We start from the raw sequence: 18,239 nt of genomic DNA, 5'->3' as shown, positions 1-18,239 counted from the left end.
TGGGGGTGCTGAAGCACCCCCAGATCATCACCGATCCTCTACCACATTTCACAGTGGGTGCGAGACACTGTGGCTTGTAGGACTCTCCAGGTCTCCGTCTAACCATTAGACGACCAGGTGTTGAGCAAAGCTGAAAATTGGATTTATCTGGGGGTGCTTCAGCAATGCTGGAATTGGGCAGATTTGTCTTTGTGAAGGACGCATGAATCAAGCCAAGTACAAGGTTGTCCTGGAAGAAAACTTGCTTCCTTCTGCTCTGACAATGTTCCCCAACTCTGAGGATTGGTTTTTCCAGCAGGACAATGCTCCATGCCACACAGCCAGGTCAATCAAGGTGTGGATGGAGGACCACCAGATCAAGCCCCTGTCATGGCCAGCCCAATCTCCAGACCTGAACCCCATTGAAAACCTCTGGAATGTGATCAAGAGGAAGATGGATGGTCACAAGCCATCAAATAAAGCCGAGCTGCTTGAATGTTTGTGCCAGGAGTGGCAAAGTCACCCAACATCACCAGTCTTTCATCCGTGAAAGACTGGTGGAGAGCATGCGAAGACGCATGGAAGCTGTGCTTGAAAATCAGGGTTATTCCACCAAATATTGATTTCTGAACTCTTCCTAAGTTAAAACATTAGTATTGTGTTGTTTAAAAATGAATATGTACTTATTTTCTTTGCATTATTCGAGGTCTGACAACACTGCATCTTTTTTGTTATTTTGACCAGTTGTCATTTTCTGCAAATAAATGCTTTAAATGACAATATTTTTATTTGGAATTTGGGAGAAATGTTGTCAGTAGTTTATAGAATAAAACAAAAATGTTCATTTTACCCAAACACATACCTATAAATAGTAAAACCAGAGAAACTGATAATTTTGCAGTGGTCTCAGAGCTGTGTATATGTGTGTGTGTGTGTGTGTGTCTCTCTCTCTCTCTCTCTCTCTCTCTCTCTCTCTCTCTCTCTCTCTCATCTCTCTCTATATATATATATATATATATATATATATATATATATATATATATATATATATATATATATATATATATCAAGAATTACAATACACTGACAGGAAACTATGTAGATTGACTATTTGCACAGAATATCAAAATATATGTCAATTCCATAGCATGTGGAAGGTCTCAGAGGATCAACATTACTCTGTCTGTACTCTGAATTTCAGATAACTCCAGGTCAACAGATGAAACAGAAACTTGGTAGGACTGTTCTTCAGAGACTGGGGTGTCCATCTCCAACCCAAAAAAGTCATTCACCTGTAATGCAAGACCATAAAATATACAAACGCAAATCATACTAAAGCATCAAACTAAAATACCTGTGCAAAATGCATTAATAGAGTATAAAGAAAGGTGGCAAGGACTTAATTAATGTGGAAACATAACTAACTTGTACAGTGAAAAGCAATAAAAGGGGGTGGGGATGGACGGAACTACAGACCTGTTCAGGTTCAGATGCAGCATGTGAAGAGGACAACCAAAGACCTTGACCCTGGAGGACAGTGGGTGTGCATTCCATGCACAAACAGACCTAGCAAACACAATCATGAATTTAAAAGTGGTGTAAAAGTGGTATAATTATTAGCTGATGTTTATGTATTTATTTAGCTAATTATTTCAGCCACTGCATATTACAATTTACAGATATCAAATTAAAGAAGCAGCACACATTCTAGCAGGAAGCATGAACAGGCAGCATTGGTGGTACTGTTTAAAAAGTACTTTTTCCTATGCAAAGTTAAAGGATTTAAAAAACCTACAGTAATTTTTGCTAGTGCCCACTTATTAAGTACAGGTTTGTAATTTTTGATTAGCAGATGGGTCAAAGTTTTGATTTAATACCAGTCCTCCAGAATCAAAATGTACTAGTATTATAATCTGGTCTTTACAGTTTTTTTTTCAAAACGTACATGCTACACTTTATAATAAATGATAATGCTTATCTAAGTGTAATTTTAAACAAATGTGAAAAGAACCCACCGTTCTAAGCTTTGTTGAATTCTCGGTTGAAAGACGTAGTGTAGAGTACAAGTGACGTTCACTCTCTGGGTCCAACATGCTATTATCCTCCATCTGATGAAACTGAGTATAGTACAGGGAGGTCATGCACCTCCAAACGTCTACCTTTCGATCCTAAGGATTAGATCATTCATTTTATTTTGTGTACATCTTAAACCACAATTTACAAAACTTAACATAAAGAGCTGGGGTTATTTTTTCATGATTATCACCTCTGGTTGTGAACTGAGCGACCAGTGATGTGACTTCATCTACCAATTCCTCTATGCTCTATCATTTTCCCCTCCCTTTTCTGTCCTCACTCGCAATGGGAAGCCATGTATTTCCACAGCCTTGCAAAATATGCTTAATAGAGTTGCTGTATTATTGTTAGCAATCTATGCCCCTGAAAATAACTAGACGCCATCTGAGAAGAAGAAAATTATGTCAGTTCAAAGATGTAGTACATAATATCAAGAAAATGCAAAAATAAATATAATCATGTTGTGTCATATTACTGTAACTGTTATAATGTAAAATGAATAGTCAATATCAAAATATCAGGCTGCAGGACTTCTTAACCTTAAAAACGTTAAACAATGTCTTATTCTTTTCTGTTGTAATTTATGCCCTCTTGACATCAAATGCCCTAGCCATCATTCTGTATCCAGTGTTTGGAAATTCCTGTAAAACACGTTCAACTAGATTGTCCAGTTCTTCATCACATATGTTCGAGTACATATTTGCTCTTGACAACTCATATTCCCTTAGACGCTGCCTAATAGTTTCTGGGTGGACTATGAAGTAATCTGCAATCTGGACAGCAGAAAACATTAGGTTATTACCATAACCATGGTTCTCTGAAAGAGAATGACAAGCATTACTGAATGGTAAGAGCTCTCCCTTACCACCAATCACTGAGCATATATAAAAAAGCTGCCCTATCAGGGCCCTGCTGTGACGGGGAAGTCCCTCCCAGCTGAAGAGGGACGTCCTCACAGTAGCATATTGCCATTTTCTTTCAAAATTAGGTCAGCTGGGGACACGACCTCGAAGGGTAATGGTCTTCTCTTTCAGGGAACCAGGGTTATGGTGATAACCTAACATTCCCTTTCAATGGAATGACAACAATTACTGAATGGGAAGCTGTAACAAAGCTGTCGTGGCTTCAGATGACCGACAGTACAGCCTCACGGCGATAACCTCAGAGCCCTCATAACGCCTAAGGGCATGCTGCCTGTAACACTCTAGAGTCCAGAGAGGGTCTCACTCAGTTTGCAACATCAAGGTGGTAAAAACGCGCAACTGTCTGACTACCTGTCCATGTAGCAGCATTGCATAGTTCATCTAAGGAGGCCCCATGAAGGAAAACCAACGAAGTTGCCTGGCCCCTGGTGGAATGGGCCGTAATGTTCCCCGGTAAAGGGGAGTCCGTCTGTTCATACGCCAAGCGTATTGCATCTGCCACCCAGTGCACTAGACATTGCTTCGGCCTGACCTCTAGAGCGGGACGCATAGCAGACAAACAGCTGGTTGGACTGTCACCAGGACGCCGTCCTATCCAAGTAACAGTGCAGAGTCCGTACTGGGCAAAGCGCGTGCTGTCTACGGTCCTCCTCTGACTCATGCGGGGGAGGTCTGAAAGTTTCCAAAACCATTGATTGGTTAAATTGGAATGAGGATACCACATTCGGCAAAAAAAGGCTGGATTTGTTCTTATTGTCACCCGCGAGTCATTTCCAGTGAAAACCATACATGTGTCATCGATGGACAGCGCATGAAGCTCACTTACTTGTCTGGCAGATGTAATGGCTATTAAAAACGCCACCGTCAAGGAAACAGGGCACAGTTCTGCTGACGCCATGGGCTCGAATGGTGGACCTGTAAAGACCCGCAGTACCAGTTCTAGATCCCACTTGGGGACCATACTTTTCATGGGAGGCCAATAAATGTGCCCCAGGGGACACAGAGTCAATTTTGTCGCGATACACTGATGTTTCTGCCAGGTGTACCTTCAAAGAAGACACTGATTTTCCTGCATCAAACAGGTATTGTAAGAGGGTTAATATCATCTCAATAGGGCAGGTCACAGGGTCGTGACCTTCGGCAATGCACCAGTCTTAGAAAACTTTCCATTTGTATGAGTACTGGGCTCTAGTGCTCGGCGCCCTAACAGACTAGTGTTTCTACTACTGCATCTGGCAAACCTTGTCTGAATAGATGGCTCCATTCAATGGCCAGGCCCAGAGTTGGAGCTGGGCTGGGTTCGGGTGCCATAACAGCCCCTCCGCTTGGCTCAGGAGGTCCTTGAGCAGCAGGAGCTGCCATGGTTGACCCAAAAACATGTCGGAGAGGAGAGCAAACTAGGGGCTTCTTGGCCATCTGAGTGCAACCAGAAGAACCTATGCTCTATCCACCCTGATCCTCTTAGTGTCAGGGGTATTAATGGTAGCGGAGGGAACGCATACAGAGCCTGCTTCTTGGGCTCCTGCAGTGTGTATTAGGGCCTCTGCTGGGTTATTCCAGGATGAGCGAACCAGCTCAAGGAAATCCTGGCACAAGGGGAGGGCATGCTGTGGGTACCCTTTCTTTTGTAGAAAGCGGTTCCCTTTTCCCTCCTGTTCTGCCGGCCAGGGAACGTCCGTGGCTGCAGCTGCACACTGCACGAGTGCTCGGAACTCTTCCCTTTGCGACACATGCGGCAGAGGTGGTAAGGAGCCCCCCGCTGTAGCTTGACTGATGGATGTGGCTGGGTCAGACATGTCTGACCTTGACGCTGTAAAACACAGCTCGCCTGGGCTAGGAGGTCTATGCGCTGGGGATGGGGTACGAGACCGGGGAAGTTGGGGCTGCCCAGTGGTAGGGGGCAATCTGCCTTGAGATTTAAGCTGTGTCTACAGCATTATCTGCTGAGCCCTCACAGTCTCTTCCATCTCCCGAAAACACCGATCGGCTGAGCTTGGGCGTCTCTGCGGTGACTTCGACATGTAGCGTCTGCACCTGTGTGGGGAAGGACAACAGTACTTGCGTGGTGACCGCCTGTCCACTGGTGAACGCCCCCATCAGCGGTACCGCCTCGGCGTTGACCATCTCGCTTCCTCTGAGAGGCACCTGCACGACATGGTCTCATTTGAAGTGCTTTTTAAAACCCCAAAAGTAATGACTAAAGCTAAGGTTTACAATTTTAGAAAAGCAAACTATGAAGGTATGAAACAGAGACTAACAGAAGTAGATTGGAGTAAAATAGAGAAAACATCGACAGAAAAAGGATGGCTGTTCTTCAAAAATGTAGTACTGGAGGCATAAAACAATTACATCCCTAAAGTAGACAAATCTAAATGTAAACCTAAATTGCAAAAATGGTTTAATAGATAAATTAAAAAAAATATTCCGCGAAAAAAGGCACTTTACAGAGCGTTAAAAAGGGACAAAAAAGAAAGTACACAGAAAGAGTACACAGAACTGCAAACGCAAGTCACAAAGGAAGTTAGAAAGGCCAAGACAGAAGTAGAAATGAACACTGCTAAGGGGGCTAAAACCAATTCCAAAATGTTTTTCCAATATTACAACAGCAAGAGAACATTCAAAGAGGAGGTTAAATGTCTAAGAGATACAAATGGCAAAATCGTAGATGAAGAAAAAAAAAATAGCAAATATATTAAATGCTTACTTTTCACAAGTTTTTACAAAGGAGGATACAGACAACATGCCCCACATGTCCTCCAGTTCCTATCCAGTTTTAAATAACTTTAGCATAACTGAGGCAGAAGTGTTAAAGGGACTAGGAGCTCTTAAAATAAACAAATCCCCTGGGCCGGATGAGATCCTCCCAATAGTACTCAAAGAAATGAAAGAAATTATTTACAAACCACTAACCAAGATCATGCAGCAGTCTCTTGACACAGGGGTGGTACAGACAGACTGGAAAATTGCAAACGTAATACCGATCCACAAAAAGGGAAACAAAACTGAACCAGGTAACTACAGACCAGTAAGCCTGACTTCTATTATATGCAAACTTATGGAAACTATAATAAGATCCAAAATGGAAAATTACCTATATGGTAACAGGGTCCTGGGAGACAGTCAACATGGTTTTAGGAAAGGGAGATCGTGTCTAACTAACTTGCTTGATTTTTTTGAGGATGCAACATCGATAATGGATAATTGCAAAGCATATGACATGGTTTATTTAGATTTCCAGAAAGCTTTTGACAAAGTCCCGCACAAAAGATTAATTCTCAAACTGAACGCAGTTGGGATTCAAGGAAACACATGTACATGGATTGGGGAGTGGTTAACATGTAGAAAACAGAAAGTACTGATTAGAGGAGAAACCTCACAATGGAGTGTGGTAACCAGTGGTGTACCACAGGGATCAGTATTAGGTCCTCTGCTATTCCTAATCTACATTAATGATTTAGATTCTGGTATAGTAAGCAAATTTGTTAAATCTGCAGATGACACAAAAATAGGAGAAGTGGCAGACACTGTTGTAGCAGCAAAGGTCATTACAAATGATCTAGACAAGATTCAGAACTGGGCAGACACATGGCAAATGACATTTAATAGAGAAAAGTGTAAGGTACTGCACGCAGGAAATAAAAATGTGCATTATAAATATCATATGGGAGATACTGAAATTGGAGAAGGTATTTTTGAAAAAGACCTAGGAGTTTTTGTTGACTCAGAAATGTCTTCATCTAGACAATGTGGGGAAGCTATAAAAAAGGCTAACAGGCTAACACTAAAAGTGTTGAATTTAAATCAAGGGAAGTAATGTTAAAACTGTACAATGCATTAGTAAGACCTCGTCTTGAATATTGTGTTCAATTCTGGTCACCTCGCTATAAAAAAGATATTGCTGCTCTAGAAAGAGTGCAAAGAAGAGCGACCAGAATTATTCCGGGCTTAAAAGGCATGTCATATGCAGACAGGCTAAAAGAATTGAATCTGTTCAGTCTTGAACAAAGAAGACTACGTGGCGACCTAATTCAAGCATTCAAAATTCTAAAAGGTATTGACAATGTCGACCCAAGGGACTTTTTTGACCTGAAAAAAGAAACAAGGACCAGGGGTCACAAATGGAGATTAGACAAAGGGGCATTCAAAACAGAAAATAGGAGGCACTTTTTTACACGGAAAATTGGGAGGGTCTGGAACCAACTCCCCAGTAATGTTGTTGAAGCTGACACCCTGGGATCTTTCAAGAAGCTGCTTGATGAGATATTGGAATCAATAAGCTACTAACAACCAAACAAGCCAAATGGCCTCCTCTCGATTGTAAACTTTTTTGTCTTCTTATGTTCATACAAGCCATGTTTTGTTAGTGATGTTTTTTTCTTTCATTTTTGTCTGACAGATTTCATGTGATTTGTGCACTCGATGGTTCCACCTTGTTTGTGTAGGCAACCCACAGTTCACTGATGACAACTTTTATTGCTGTGCTTGTCAGAATAAAATAAGCAATTAACCTCTCTGTACCTCTTTGTTCTGGTAGTGGATGTGGTAGGGCTGAGGTAATGCACATCTAAATGGTGTTTTGTTTAATTGTAATAAAAAAAAAAAGTTTTTCAAATAACATTTGTGTAAGATGTGGCAGGTTAGAATCCCCTCCTTGACTGACTGAATGCAGTGTGCAGCATGTGGCGAGTCCTTTGTTACTGTTTATGTACAAGTGTGAGGACTCGTAATTGTGTGGATGTCCAGGGAGAATGAACCAATGTTCAACTGAGGACCACCGTGTGTTAACCACAGTTCTGATGTTTAGTAAGGGTATTAGTTTAGGGGATTTTAATCCCATAAAGTTTATTTAGAGGGAAGTGTCAGGGAAGCTTTGTTTGTTTGTTTGTTCTGTTTTGAACTGTTTGTTTTGCATTTTTGTATGTAATATTTTCCTGTGTGTGCTTCCTCCTGCACTAGGGCTACCATTGCTGGTACCCTAGTGGAGGAACACTGCAACTTGTTAATAAAACCTGGATGCCTGAGTGGCGTTTTCAATCTCAACCTGTGTGTCTCTCGTCAGATCAGCAGATATACACACAGTAACAGAACACCGCTGTTACAGTGCTATACAAGATATTTGCACTACGACATAACAAAGGTGTACAAACAAAAGTTTCATATAATAAAATTGTGTGGAGGGTACTCTGGAATTTTCTAATCAGACTTTGTTGTTCAAACTGCTCTCCAAATAAACTGAAACATACAGAGTAAAAAATAAATATGAAACACCCAGTGTGGACAGGCCCTTAGTCTGTGTTATACACATACTTTATAAAAATTAACCACCATGTTACTAATAGCCATGTTTAGTTACAAATAAAGCATATCTGCTTTTATTTATCTACTGTTGTTGACATCAGGAAGATCGGGGGACGTTTTTTCAGGCACCACACTTTTGGACTTACTAATTAGCTCTACATGGGTCAACTGATTTCCATTACATGAGAGCAGATGTTAAAACTTCATGCTGATTTGAACTCGGCTCTCGCCAAGATAAGCACCAACTAAGACGTAGCTTTACGGTAAACTAATGTAATCCATCTGCATCCCCATCCATTTACGTTTCTTTCCATCTGATGATGTAGATATCCTTCTGCCTGGTGTTGATGGCAGAAGTGTAATGCTGGGACTCCAGGGATCAGTTAATTTTGCCTCCCCAGCACATCAGCACACACAACGGCTGCAATGCTGGCTCCGGGGATCAACCACAGTGCGGTCTCCCCGGCGCATCAGCATGACAACTGTCTGGATTGAGCTAAGTAGGGTACATCTCTGGGGTCTTCAAGTGGGCACCTTCCATCCTCTGTGTTTCATCGACTAGCCCACGACACCTCAAGAGGGCTCGACAGTGGTTCTGGCGTCCCAGCATCATCCCCCTCCGCCCCCCACTCAACTCAGCCCAGCTTACTTACCCGTATTTCAGTGTTGCTTTCTTCCTATTGTGTTTGAGATCCCCAGCCAGAATCTTTCTGTCTCAACCACAGCCAGTTGGTGTTCCTTTCTGGTACTTCAGATTTCTTCACTGTGCGACGCAACTCTTGGCCAATGAACCCGACATCTCTGAGAAACCAGGTTGTAGAGTGTGCCACAAAACCTCAACAACCCACCTCCGCTGGGTAAACTTGGACTCTCCATCCTCACTGTTCTGCTCTAGCAACTAGCTGAGCATACCAAAGTTTCTTCCTCTCTGTCACAGAGACGGCCGAAGTGGGCGGCGTCAGAACCAGGAAAGGTAAGGCAATACACAAAACACAGGACGGATGAAATGAAATGATGAAGACGCCTGTTGGCGCCGGTTTAATACAAAATAAAAGGTTTAACAAACACGAAAAACACAGGACACGGCACTCTACGCCAAAATAAATAGACAAACAAAAACAGACTAAACTTAACAAAACGGTGCACGGACAGACACTGACAAACACGGTGAGCGGATACTTTCTCCTCTTATTATTATTACTACTACTACTGCTGCTGCTGCTGCTGCTATTTCCTCCGTCTCCAATCCCGTTCTCCGCTCACCGAACACCCAACCGCCAGTATGTGACAACGTGCATCTATATATACTATTGTGCTGGGATTAAATTACCAATTAATTATTCACTTGAATCCCAGCACGTGAATTAATAAAGTGCAATTCCCCGTGCTCACATATTACTACATTTTACTTGCACGTGAAGTGCTGTGCAATCCTCGTGCCTAAATACACATATACATTTTTAAACACTCGTGTTACACAGACCCGTTTATATCCCGTGTACCAATGTCTATACACCAACATTTAAACACACCACACGCAACACATAACAGATAATATACACAGGGGCGGGCACTTTGTTACATATACCCCCTCCTGTGCAAAGCACACATGGCCTCAATGGCCACCTCCCCCCTTAAAAGCCCAAAAGTCCCGCCCAAAGTCCTTGGCCAGGACCAGAGGCTTCCAGGGGCCCACAGGTCGTAATGCTGTCAGCAGGGTAGCATTCTCCTGCCAGGGTAGTCCTAGCAGCGGAAAGGCTGCTTGGGGTGTGGTCTCCCGACCTTCCCCCTTCTTCGGCGCCGGCAGCTCCCCTTGGTGGGGCTTCAACCACCGTTCTTCCCGCAGGGAAGAAACCGCAGAGGGAGCAGGTCTCCGGACCTCCCCCACGATCTCCGGGGGCGAAACTGCTGCTGGGGCTGGCGGTCTCCAGACCTCCTCCCCCTCCTCCGGCAGCGAAACTGCTGCTGGGGTTGGCGGTCTCCAGACCTCCTCCCCCTCCTCCGGCAGCGAAACTGCTGCTGGGGTTGGCGGTCTCCAGACCTCCTCCCCCTTCTCCGGCAGCGAAACTGCTGCTGGGGTTGGCGGTCTCCAGACCTCCTCCCCCTCCTCCGGCAGCGAAACTGCTGCTGGGGTTGGCGGTCTCCAGACCTCCTCCCCCTTCTTCATGGCCGGCAGCTCCCCTTCGTGGGGTTCCGGCCACAGTACTTCCGGCTGTGATGCGGAGCGGCGGGCAACCCCAGGCGATGCAGAGCGGCGGGCAACCCCAGGCGATGCAGAGCGGCGGGCAACCCCAGGCGATGCAGAGCGGCGGGCAACCCCAGGCGATGCAGAGCGGCGGGCAACCCCAGGCGATGCAGAGCGGCGGGCAACCCCAGGCGATGCAGAGGCATCCTTGGGCGAAGCGAGGCTGGCATCCTTGGGCGAAGCGAGGCTGGCATCCTTGGGCGAAGCGAGGCTGGCATCCTTGGGCGAAGCGAGGCTGGCATCCTTGGGCGAAGCGAGGCTGGCATCCTTGGGCGAAGCGAGGCTGGCAGTCAGGACAAGCTGGGGTGCGGGTGTTGGCCCTCTTTTCGGCCACTGCAGCCGGGAGGTTCTTCCCCGTGCTTCCCTCAGCAGCCTATGCAAGGGCTGCTGAGGACCGCCAGCATCTAGTCCTGGCCCTTGTGGTGCAGGGAGAGGCAGCTCCTGCTCCTCTCCCCCTGATGGAGGTGGAGGCAGAGGAAGCTCCAGCTCCTCTCCTCGTGATGGTGGGGGAAGTGATACCAGCAGGCATTCACCCTCTGCTGGTGGGGGAAGTGATACCAGCAGGCATTCACCCTCTGCTGGTGGGGGAAGTGATACCAGCAGGCATTCACCCTCTGCTGGTGGGGGAAGTGATACCAGCAGGCATTCACCCTCTGCTGGTGGACAGGGACCCAGCAGGCATTCACCCTCTGCTGGTGGACAGGGACCCAGCAGGCATTCACCCTCTGCTGGTGGGGGAAGTGATACCAGCAGGCATTCACCCTCTGCTGGTGGGGGAAGTGATACCAGCAGGCATTCACCCTCTGCTGGTGGACAGGGACCCAGCAGGCATTCACCCTCTGCTGGTGGACAGGGACCACAGCTCCTGCTGCTCTGCTCCTGCCGGTGGAGGTGGCGGAGGCAGAGGCAGCTCCTGCTGCTCTCCCCCTGCCGGTGGAGGTGGCGGAGGCAGAGGCAGCTCCTGCTGCTCTCCTCCTGCCGGTGGAGGTGGCGGAGGCAGAGGCAGCTCCTGCTGCTCTCCCCCTGCCGGTGGAGGTGGCGGAGGCAGAGGCAGCTCCTGCTGCTCTCCCCCTGCCGGTGGAGGAGGCAGAGGCAGCTCCTGCTGCTCTGCTCCCCTGCCGGTGGAGGTGGCGGAGGCAGAGGCAGCTCCTGCTGCTCTGCGCCTGCCGGTGGAGGTGGCGGAGGCAGAGGCAGCTCCTGCTGCTCTGCGCCTGCCGGTGGAGGTGGCGGAGGCAGAGGCAGCTCCTGCTGCTCTGCTCCTGCCCATGGAGGTAGGAGCGGCGTGTAGTCTCCTGGTGGTGGAGGTGGGAGCGGTGTGTAGTCTCCCCTTGATACAGGGGACTGGTGCGGCTCTCCCTCACTTGCAGGGGACTGGTGCGGCTCTTCCTCCCTTGCAGGAGACTGGTGCGGCTGTGGAGACAGCGGTGGGACCTCTGCCTTCCTCTTCCCCTTTCCCCTTCTCTGCCACCTCCTCACCTTCCTCTCCTGCGGCAGTTCCTCCTCTCCCTCCTGGTAGGGGCAGCGGAAGGGACAATTGGCAAAGAGATGGTCCTGGTTGCAGAGGAGGCACCCCGGCAAGGACTGGTTACATTGCCGGGGATGTCTGGCCCTTAGGCGGCACTCCTCCTCCCTGTCCCTCACCTCTTTATCCTCTTTCCTGCTTCTCCCCATTTCTTTCTTTTTTTTTTTTTTTTTTTGTAATCCAAAGACGCCGCCTTTTTTTTTTTTTTTTTCTCCCACACAAAAAAAAAAACCTCTCCTGGTCTGACGCTTGGAGGCGCTGTTAAATCCCACGCAGGACACCACTTTGTTACACTCTCATATGCCTCATCCACAGCATCTTCCAATGGCACTGTTAACTCTACCAGATGAACAAGGCGTGCTGATCCAGACGACAAGACAATGTCTGGTCGAAGGTTAGTGGTGGCAGTCAGGTGGAAAAATAAGCCGTTGACCAACATCTGCCAGCATTTTCCAGTCTCTAGCAGCTTCCAGTTGTCCTGGGAGAAGCTTGGTTTTAACATCTTTTCTTGGTGGTTGCTCTCCTGGACGGAGGAATATTGTCTTTTTTGTGTAATGCTTTGATGGAACTGGTGGCAACTTATTGGTCAGGTTACGCTTGTCGTCCAATGCTAAGGACAAACATTGCAGCACCTGATCATGGCACCAAGTAAACTGTCCTTGGCTAAGCCCCACCTTACATCCTGACAAAATATGCCTTAATGTTGCAGGTGATGAACACAAAGGACATGAGGACATAGATGTTTAGGTTCTGTGGTGATGGGAGAACATCATATGCTGATCTGATGAGGAAACTGATCCTGCTCTGTTCCATTGTCCATAGGTCTTGCCTGCCAATCTTACGTTGTTCCATACTTTCCCATCGCATCCATTCTCCCTGCTTGGCCTGGGAAACGGCCTTTACACACCTCATCCTGTCCTCTTGCTTTTGCACTTCGTTGACTACCAGCTTCCTCCGGTGAGCTGGGGTTGCCTTGTGCCATGTAGGAGGAGCTGAACTGAGACCAAGACCCCCTCTTCCATGCTGAACTTGCCCCATAATATCACTGATTCAAAGGGCAGCCTTAGCATCTTCCACAGCTTTCTTTGTTTATTTTTTTTTTATTGTATCCTGTTAGCCCAGTTTGATTTTGCTTAAGTTTGAAGAATTTGCACTACTGTACTTTGGAATATTTGTACCTTGGCTATAAGGTGCTGCCTCCCTTACACATTTGTCGCGTGAATCTACTAATGTCATTTTCAGTTGGACCTTGGCGCACTTAAACTCCTCGGTTAGAGCACAGACTGGTAGCTGCAGTATTCCTTTACCATAAAGTTCCATTCTGTTGAGGCAGCGTGGAACTCCCAACCATTTTCTGACGTATGAACTAATTAAAGCTTTCAGCTTCTCAACTGTTGTCAAGGAAACCTCATACACAGTCAGTGGCCACAACAGTCTTGGCAGAAGACCCAGTTTGCCCATTAAAGCGCTGCTGTCTATGCTCTTCAACCCTTCTACTGCTTATTGTCTAACTTCTCCCACACGAACTGTGTCCTTTAGATCCCCATCGTACCATTTCCCTAGACTTTTCACTGGCTTCTCGGACACTGTTGGTATTGCCACACCATTAATGATTTCCTTGATTTACTGGGCTTGGATTGCATTCGTGCCCATTCAATTTTATTGGTTAATTTGCCCAATAACCGATTTGTGCAGGCTACTGTTGTAGTCATGTCATCCATGTATGCTAGAATTGATAGTAGTCCAAGAATGTCACATGGAACTCCTTCCTTCCTTTTTAGCTGATTGAATTTGTTGTAGTCGTTTTCACTACCTCTTTGTTGAATCAAGTTCTTATAGAAAAATGATCATAAGTATTATTCTGTTGTCCATGTAAAGTGCTGTCGCTACAACAGAACACAGAAAAACCCTGTATATATAGTATTTTACAGGAATATAAACAATGTCAGATCGGCTTTCTGAGATACAGGCAGCACTCTGATCTGTCTTCTTTTGGGAAATAAATGTATCACCATTCAAAGCATGTTTATGTGTTTCTGGAGTTAAAACAAAGATACTGTGTGAACTGCATTGTTTAGAGGGTGTCACTGCCTTAACATATGGGGGATACCAAATAACACAGTCATAGTCTATGCTACTGTCAGCTGTCTAATTTGGTATCCCCTGTGTTTCTCACTGTAAATGCACCCACTATCAATCAAACCATTTTGTGTGTGATAATGGGGAACAGGTAGACATACTGTGCTAGTTTGACATTTCTAGGAGCCCCACTGCCTGAAATGCACAGGTGATACCGAATAATACAGCCATAGACTATGCTGTTTAATTTGGTATCTGTGTTTCTTATTGTATATACACCCAATATCAATCGTCTGTGTGTGTACTGCATATAGAATAAACATATAAACAAATATCTGTAAACAATAACGTTATATCTAATACGTTATGAATTTTTAATACAATTTACACGACTCGTGTTTATTCTCACATTCGTGAAAACTTTCCTGATTATTTACTTTCAACTTTCAGTTCTGAAATAAAATAAATAAATAAATAAAAAAGGCTACTTTGAAATTGGCACAATCGTTTATTAACAGTAAGGTTGCTTAGTTAAGACATTAAGCATTAATTGTTTAAAGATTGTTTTAGCTGCGCAGGACAATGGCGTTCTTTATGAAAACAAATCAAACAAATCATGCTGTCTTCTCGAAAAAGTTAGTATATTATTGCAAAATGAAGTCGACAACTGCTGCACGTGCCCATCACTCGCATTTTACCTGAGCCACGAGCAAAAGAAAAATCAGACGTGCCTATGGGACGATCTCATTTTACTCATGTGCAATGCGACAGGTATACATATTTCTGAGGGGGTACTAATTGGTTACAACACCGGCTACTTTGCGAGGAGCGTATATCAAATTACGTCACCTACCAGCCCTGCTGCTGCCTTCTCCTGTGCACGCTACAATACATTCAGATCATCGATATTGGATATAACAGGCTAGATGACACACAACAACAATATTATGAATAAATGCATAGCCAATTTTCTTGTTTGTTTATTGTTTTCTCGTAACCCTTCGTAAAGCCAATCTCTCATTCACAGCACAAACTGATTTCCTCTGCGCCGTATGAGACAGACCTTTGTCCGAAACGACGCCTCCTAGTGAACAGGAGGATGCAGCTTTGTTATTACTCGTTTTTTTTTTTTTTTTTTTTTTTTACACTGATGTCATTACGGGGGCAAAAGTATTTTTTTAACCCCATGTGTCACTGTACCATTAATAACTTACCAGTACAACATATATTTTAACAGAACTGGACGTAAACTTGCGTTTTACCCGAACCTCACCTCCCGGAAATAGTAGCTAGTTAAGGAATTCTGACCTCATCTACCGGAAATGTGATTGAAAAATGTTGTTATATAATAACAATATCACACATTTACACATATATAATCAAACAAATGTTTTCTTCAGGGTTCCCTGGATTTCATTTACTTAAATTCACTTATTGGTTATGTTATCAAAGGAATTTGGCCTCACGGCCGGAGGTGATATTGTCCCCATACCACCCATACCAGTGTTGGGGAATGTTGACCTCAACTTCCGGAAGTGTTGCAGAAAACCCTGCAATTTGCATTTCCATGTTGACAATTTTACTGTCTTTTGGATTGTTTAAACTATTTTTTTCGTTTTTATTGATTCTATGTTAAATCTGACTTTATTTCCTTATTTATTATTTCAATCTCATGTTTTGACCCACGCTTGTCTACCGGATCCGGAAAGACCTCTTCTAGCTGGCCGAGCGACTCGCTCTATTTGGTGTTTGGAATTTTTTTTTTCAGAGCTGAATTTTTTTCACTTTTTTTCTTTTTTTTTTTTTTTTTTTTTTTTTTTATTTCAGAGAGAAGATATAAACCCGGAAGTTTTCCCCAGTCGTTTGCAAACGGGGTGAGTAAATGAACGCGTGGGGTTTACTGGGCGAACGCAGCAGGTATTTTTACAGGATAAATAATGTCAATAATAGTAATATATTCAACAACTAAAGCGGGTATTTACTGAATACGATTTAATATTTATTGTTTAATACAGAAAACGAATTGAAGCATCGATTAACACACAGCTTTCAACACTTGTTTTTAAATATGTTGTAGCTGTTTTATTTTAACACTGGTGGTGCGTGCTTTTGTTACAATAAATGTACTCATAAAATCCAGTCCTGGCGCCTTTGTCCATGTATGCATGTATTTATGTGTATGTGTGGTGATTATAGCATAGGATATAAATGTAAAACTGCAGCGAAATATCGGTAGAGTTACCGATAGATAATGACAATGTAACACAATAATTTGAAGGTTCTGACGCACTTTTGGTACATACAGTAATAATAGAGCCACAATAGAATATCCTCGCGATAAGTTAAACATACTCGATTCCCGCCAGGTAATACATTACTTTGTAACCATTAACACTATGAATAATTTATTAAAAAATAATAATAAAAAATAAATAAAAAAAAAAAAAAAAAACTATTATATCCGGTTGTTTCGGATTAAGCAGTTGTAGACCTTAATGGCCTGATAATTACTTTTTTTTTGGTATCAGTTCATAGTTTTATGTTAAAATACTTGGCTTTAATCTTTTTGATTTTGCTTCTTTTGGTAACAACACCCTAACTGTTGTGGGTTGTATATATATACACAACACACACACATATAATATATATATATATATATATTATATTATATATATATATTATATATATATATAGATAATATATATTTCAATTCATTGCAATTACAACGTCAAGTTTTAGTGTTCAAAATTGGAATTGAGTGGGGGATTAATAAACCCTTAACTCACCCCTATTATGCCACAAAGACTGCCCAGAAGGACATTACCTGGGTGTGTTTATTGGTATGCAGAATATTGTGTCGTCAGCTGTTCTAAGGCACTCCTATGACAATAACAAGAGAAAGAAGCACAGTTTGGCCCTAATTCTCACTGTTCTATCTACTGAGTGAGATACATATTCAAATGCATTTGGTAAAGCAGTGGTGTTGGATGGGTATGTTGCAATGCCATATTGATAGTGGAAAGTGTGGCAACTTTTGCGTGGAAGTAACAGCAGTAATTATGCAACACCTATATCACTTGTATCAACAATAGTGCATAGAGTGACCTGAGCGACAGTGAGCGCAATGAAAGTGTACTTGTTTTGTCTATGATTGTGTCTATGTTGGCACGTACGCCAAAAGGCATGATATAGCTATAGTCCAGGATGGAGAATTTTTTTTCTAGTGTAATTTCTATCTGAGCAGTCTTGGTGAAGCATTTGTTATGTGAGTAGTTATGTCAACATTCATGTTAAATTTAATTAAAAAAAACAACACACATTCCTCTAGACCAGTATTTCTCAACCTTTTTCACAACAACGCCCCCTAAGGATCAGCTGAGCTTAGTCATCGCCCCTTGCCACAGAAAATAAAAAAAATAAGAATTATTGCCAATTAACATAAATTGTTAATTGCATTTATCCCACTATTCTGAGAATTACAGAAAAATAATTCATAAAACACAATAATTAAACCCCAGTCACTGGTGTAATCAACATGTAGATACATACATAAAATGCTTACTATTATGGAATATTGCTGACATGCCTTCTTTGCTTGCGCCATGCTATAATAATAATAATAATAATAATAATAATAATAATAATACAAATCTTTATTTTTATATAAACCGCCTTTCATAGTGGACCACTATATGGATAGCAATAGAGATATGCCAACCGGTTCCTTTGAAAACCGGGTAGCCGGTTCCTGCTTTGGAACCGACAAACTGGATACAAATATCAGGGATCCTGTTGCAGTGAGTACTATTATGTTTTTAGTAAAACTGATTACTAAAACATTAATTTCTATCAAAAATACATATGATAAATATAATTATCACATTCACACTTAGAAAAAAAAGTCTTCAGAATATTTATTACAGCAATAATGGGGATTTAATATACATATATATATTTTTAATTATATGTATTTCCCGATTTTAGCTATCAAAAAATGTAATTTAACACCAAGCCGATGGGGTCGTATTACGGCTTGGGATCCTAACATCCACTGACCTTTTGCACGTACCACATGGTTAAAGTTTTTTTTTTTTTTAATTGTAAACTTTGTGAAATT

General features: G+C 43.4%; 1 protein-coding gene and 1 long non-coding RNA gene across 2 annotated transcripts in view; one reads left to right on the top strand and one right to left on the bottom strand.

Moving 5' to 3' along the window:
• Positions 1 to 1,140: 1,140 nt before the first annotated feature.
• On the bottom strand, positions 1,141 to 17,894 carry LOC121325666. Its single transcript, XR_005951361.1, has 4 exons — positions 16,947 to 17,894; positions 1,995 to 2,147; positions 1,456 to 1,545; positions 1,141 to 1,271 (listed from the first exon to the last, which is right to left on the bottom strand). It is a non-coding gene; the product is annotated as an uncharacterized LOC121325666 (long non-coding RNA).
• znf384b (zinc finger protein 384 b) overlaps positions 15,292 to 18,239 on the top strand; it is a 63,241-nt gene continuing 60,293 nt past the window's right edge. Inside the window, exon 1 of the mRNA XM_041268511.1 lies at positions 15,292 to 15,996. The gene's annotated coding sequence lies outside the window, so the exon portion shown is untranslated. The remainder of the gene's footprint in view (positions 15,997 to 18,239) is intronic.

The sequence above is a fragment of the Polyodon spathula genome, chromosome 13, assembly GCF_017654505.1.
Source record: "Polyodon spathula isolate WHYD16114869_AA chromosome 13, ASM1765450v1, whole genome shotgun sequence".
NCBI classification, from domain to species: Eukaryota; Metazoa; Chordata; class Actinopteri; order Acipenseriformes; family Polyodontidae; genus Polyodon; species Polyodon spathula.
Note: the sequence above shows the minus strand (reverse complement) of the source record. Positions and strands in the feature narration are given on the sequence as shown.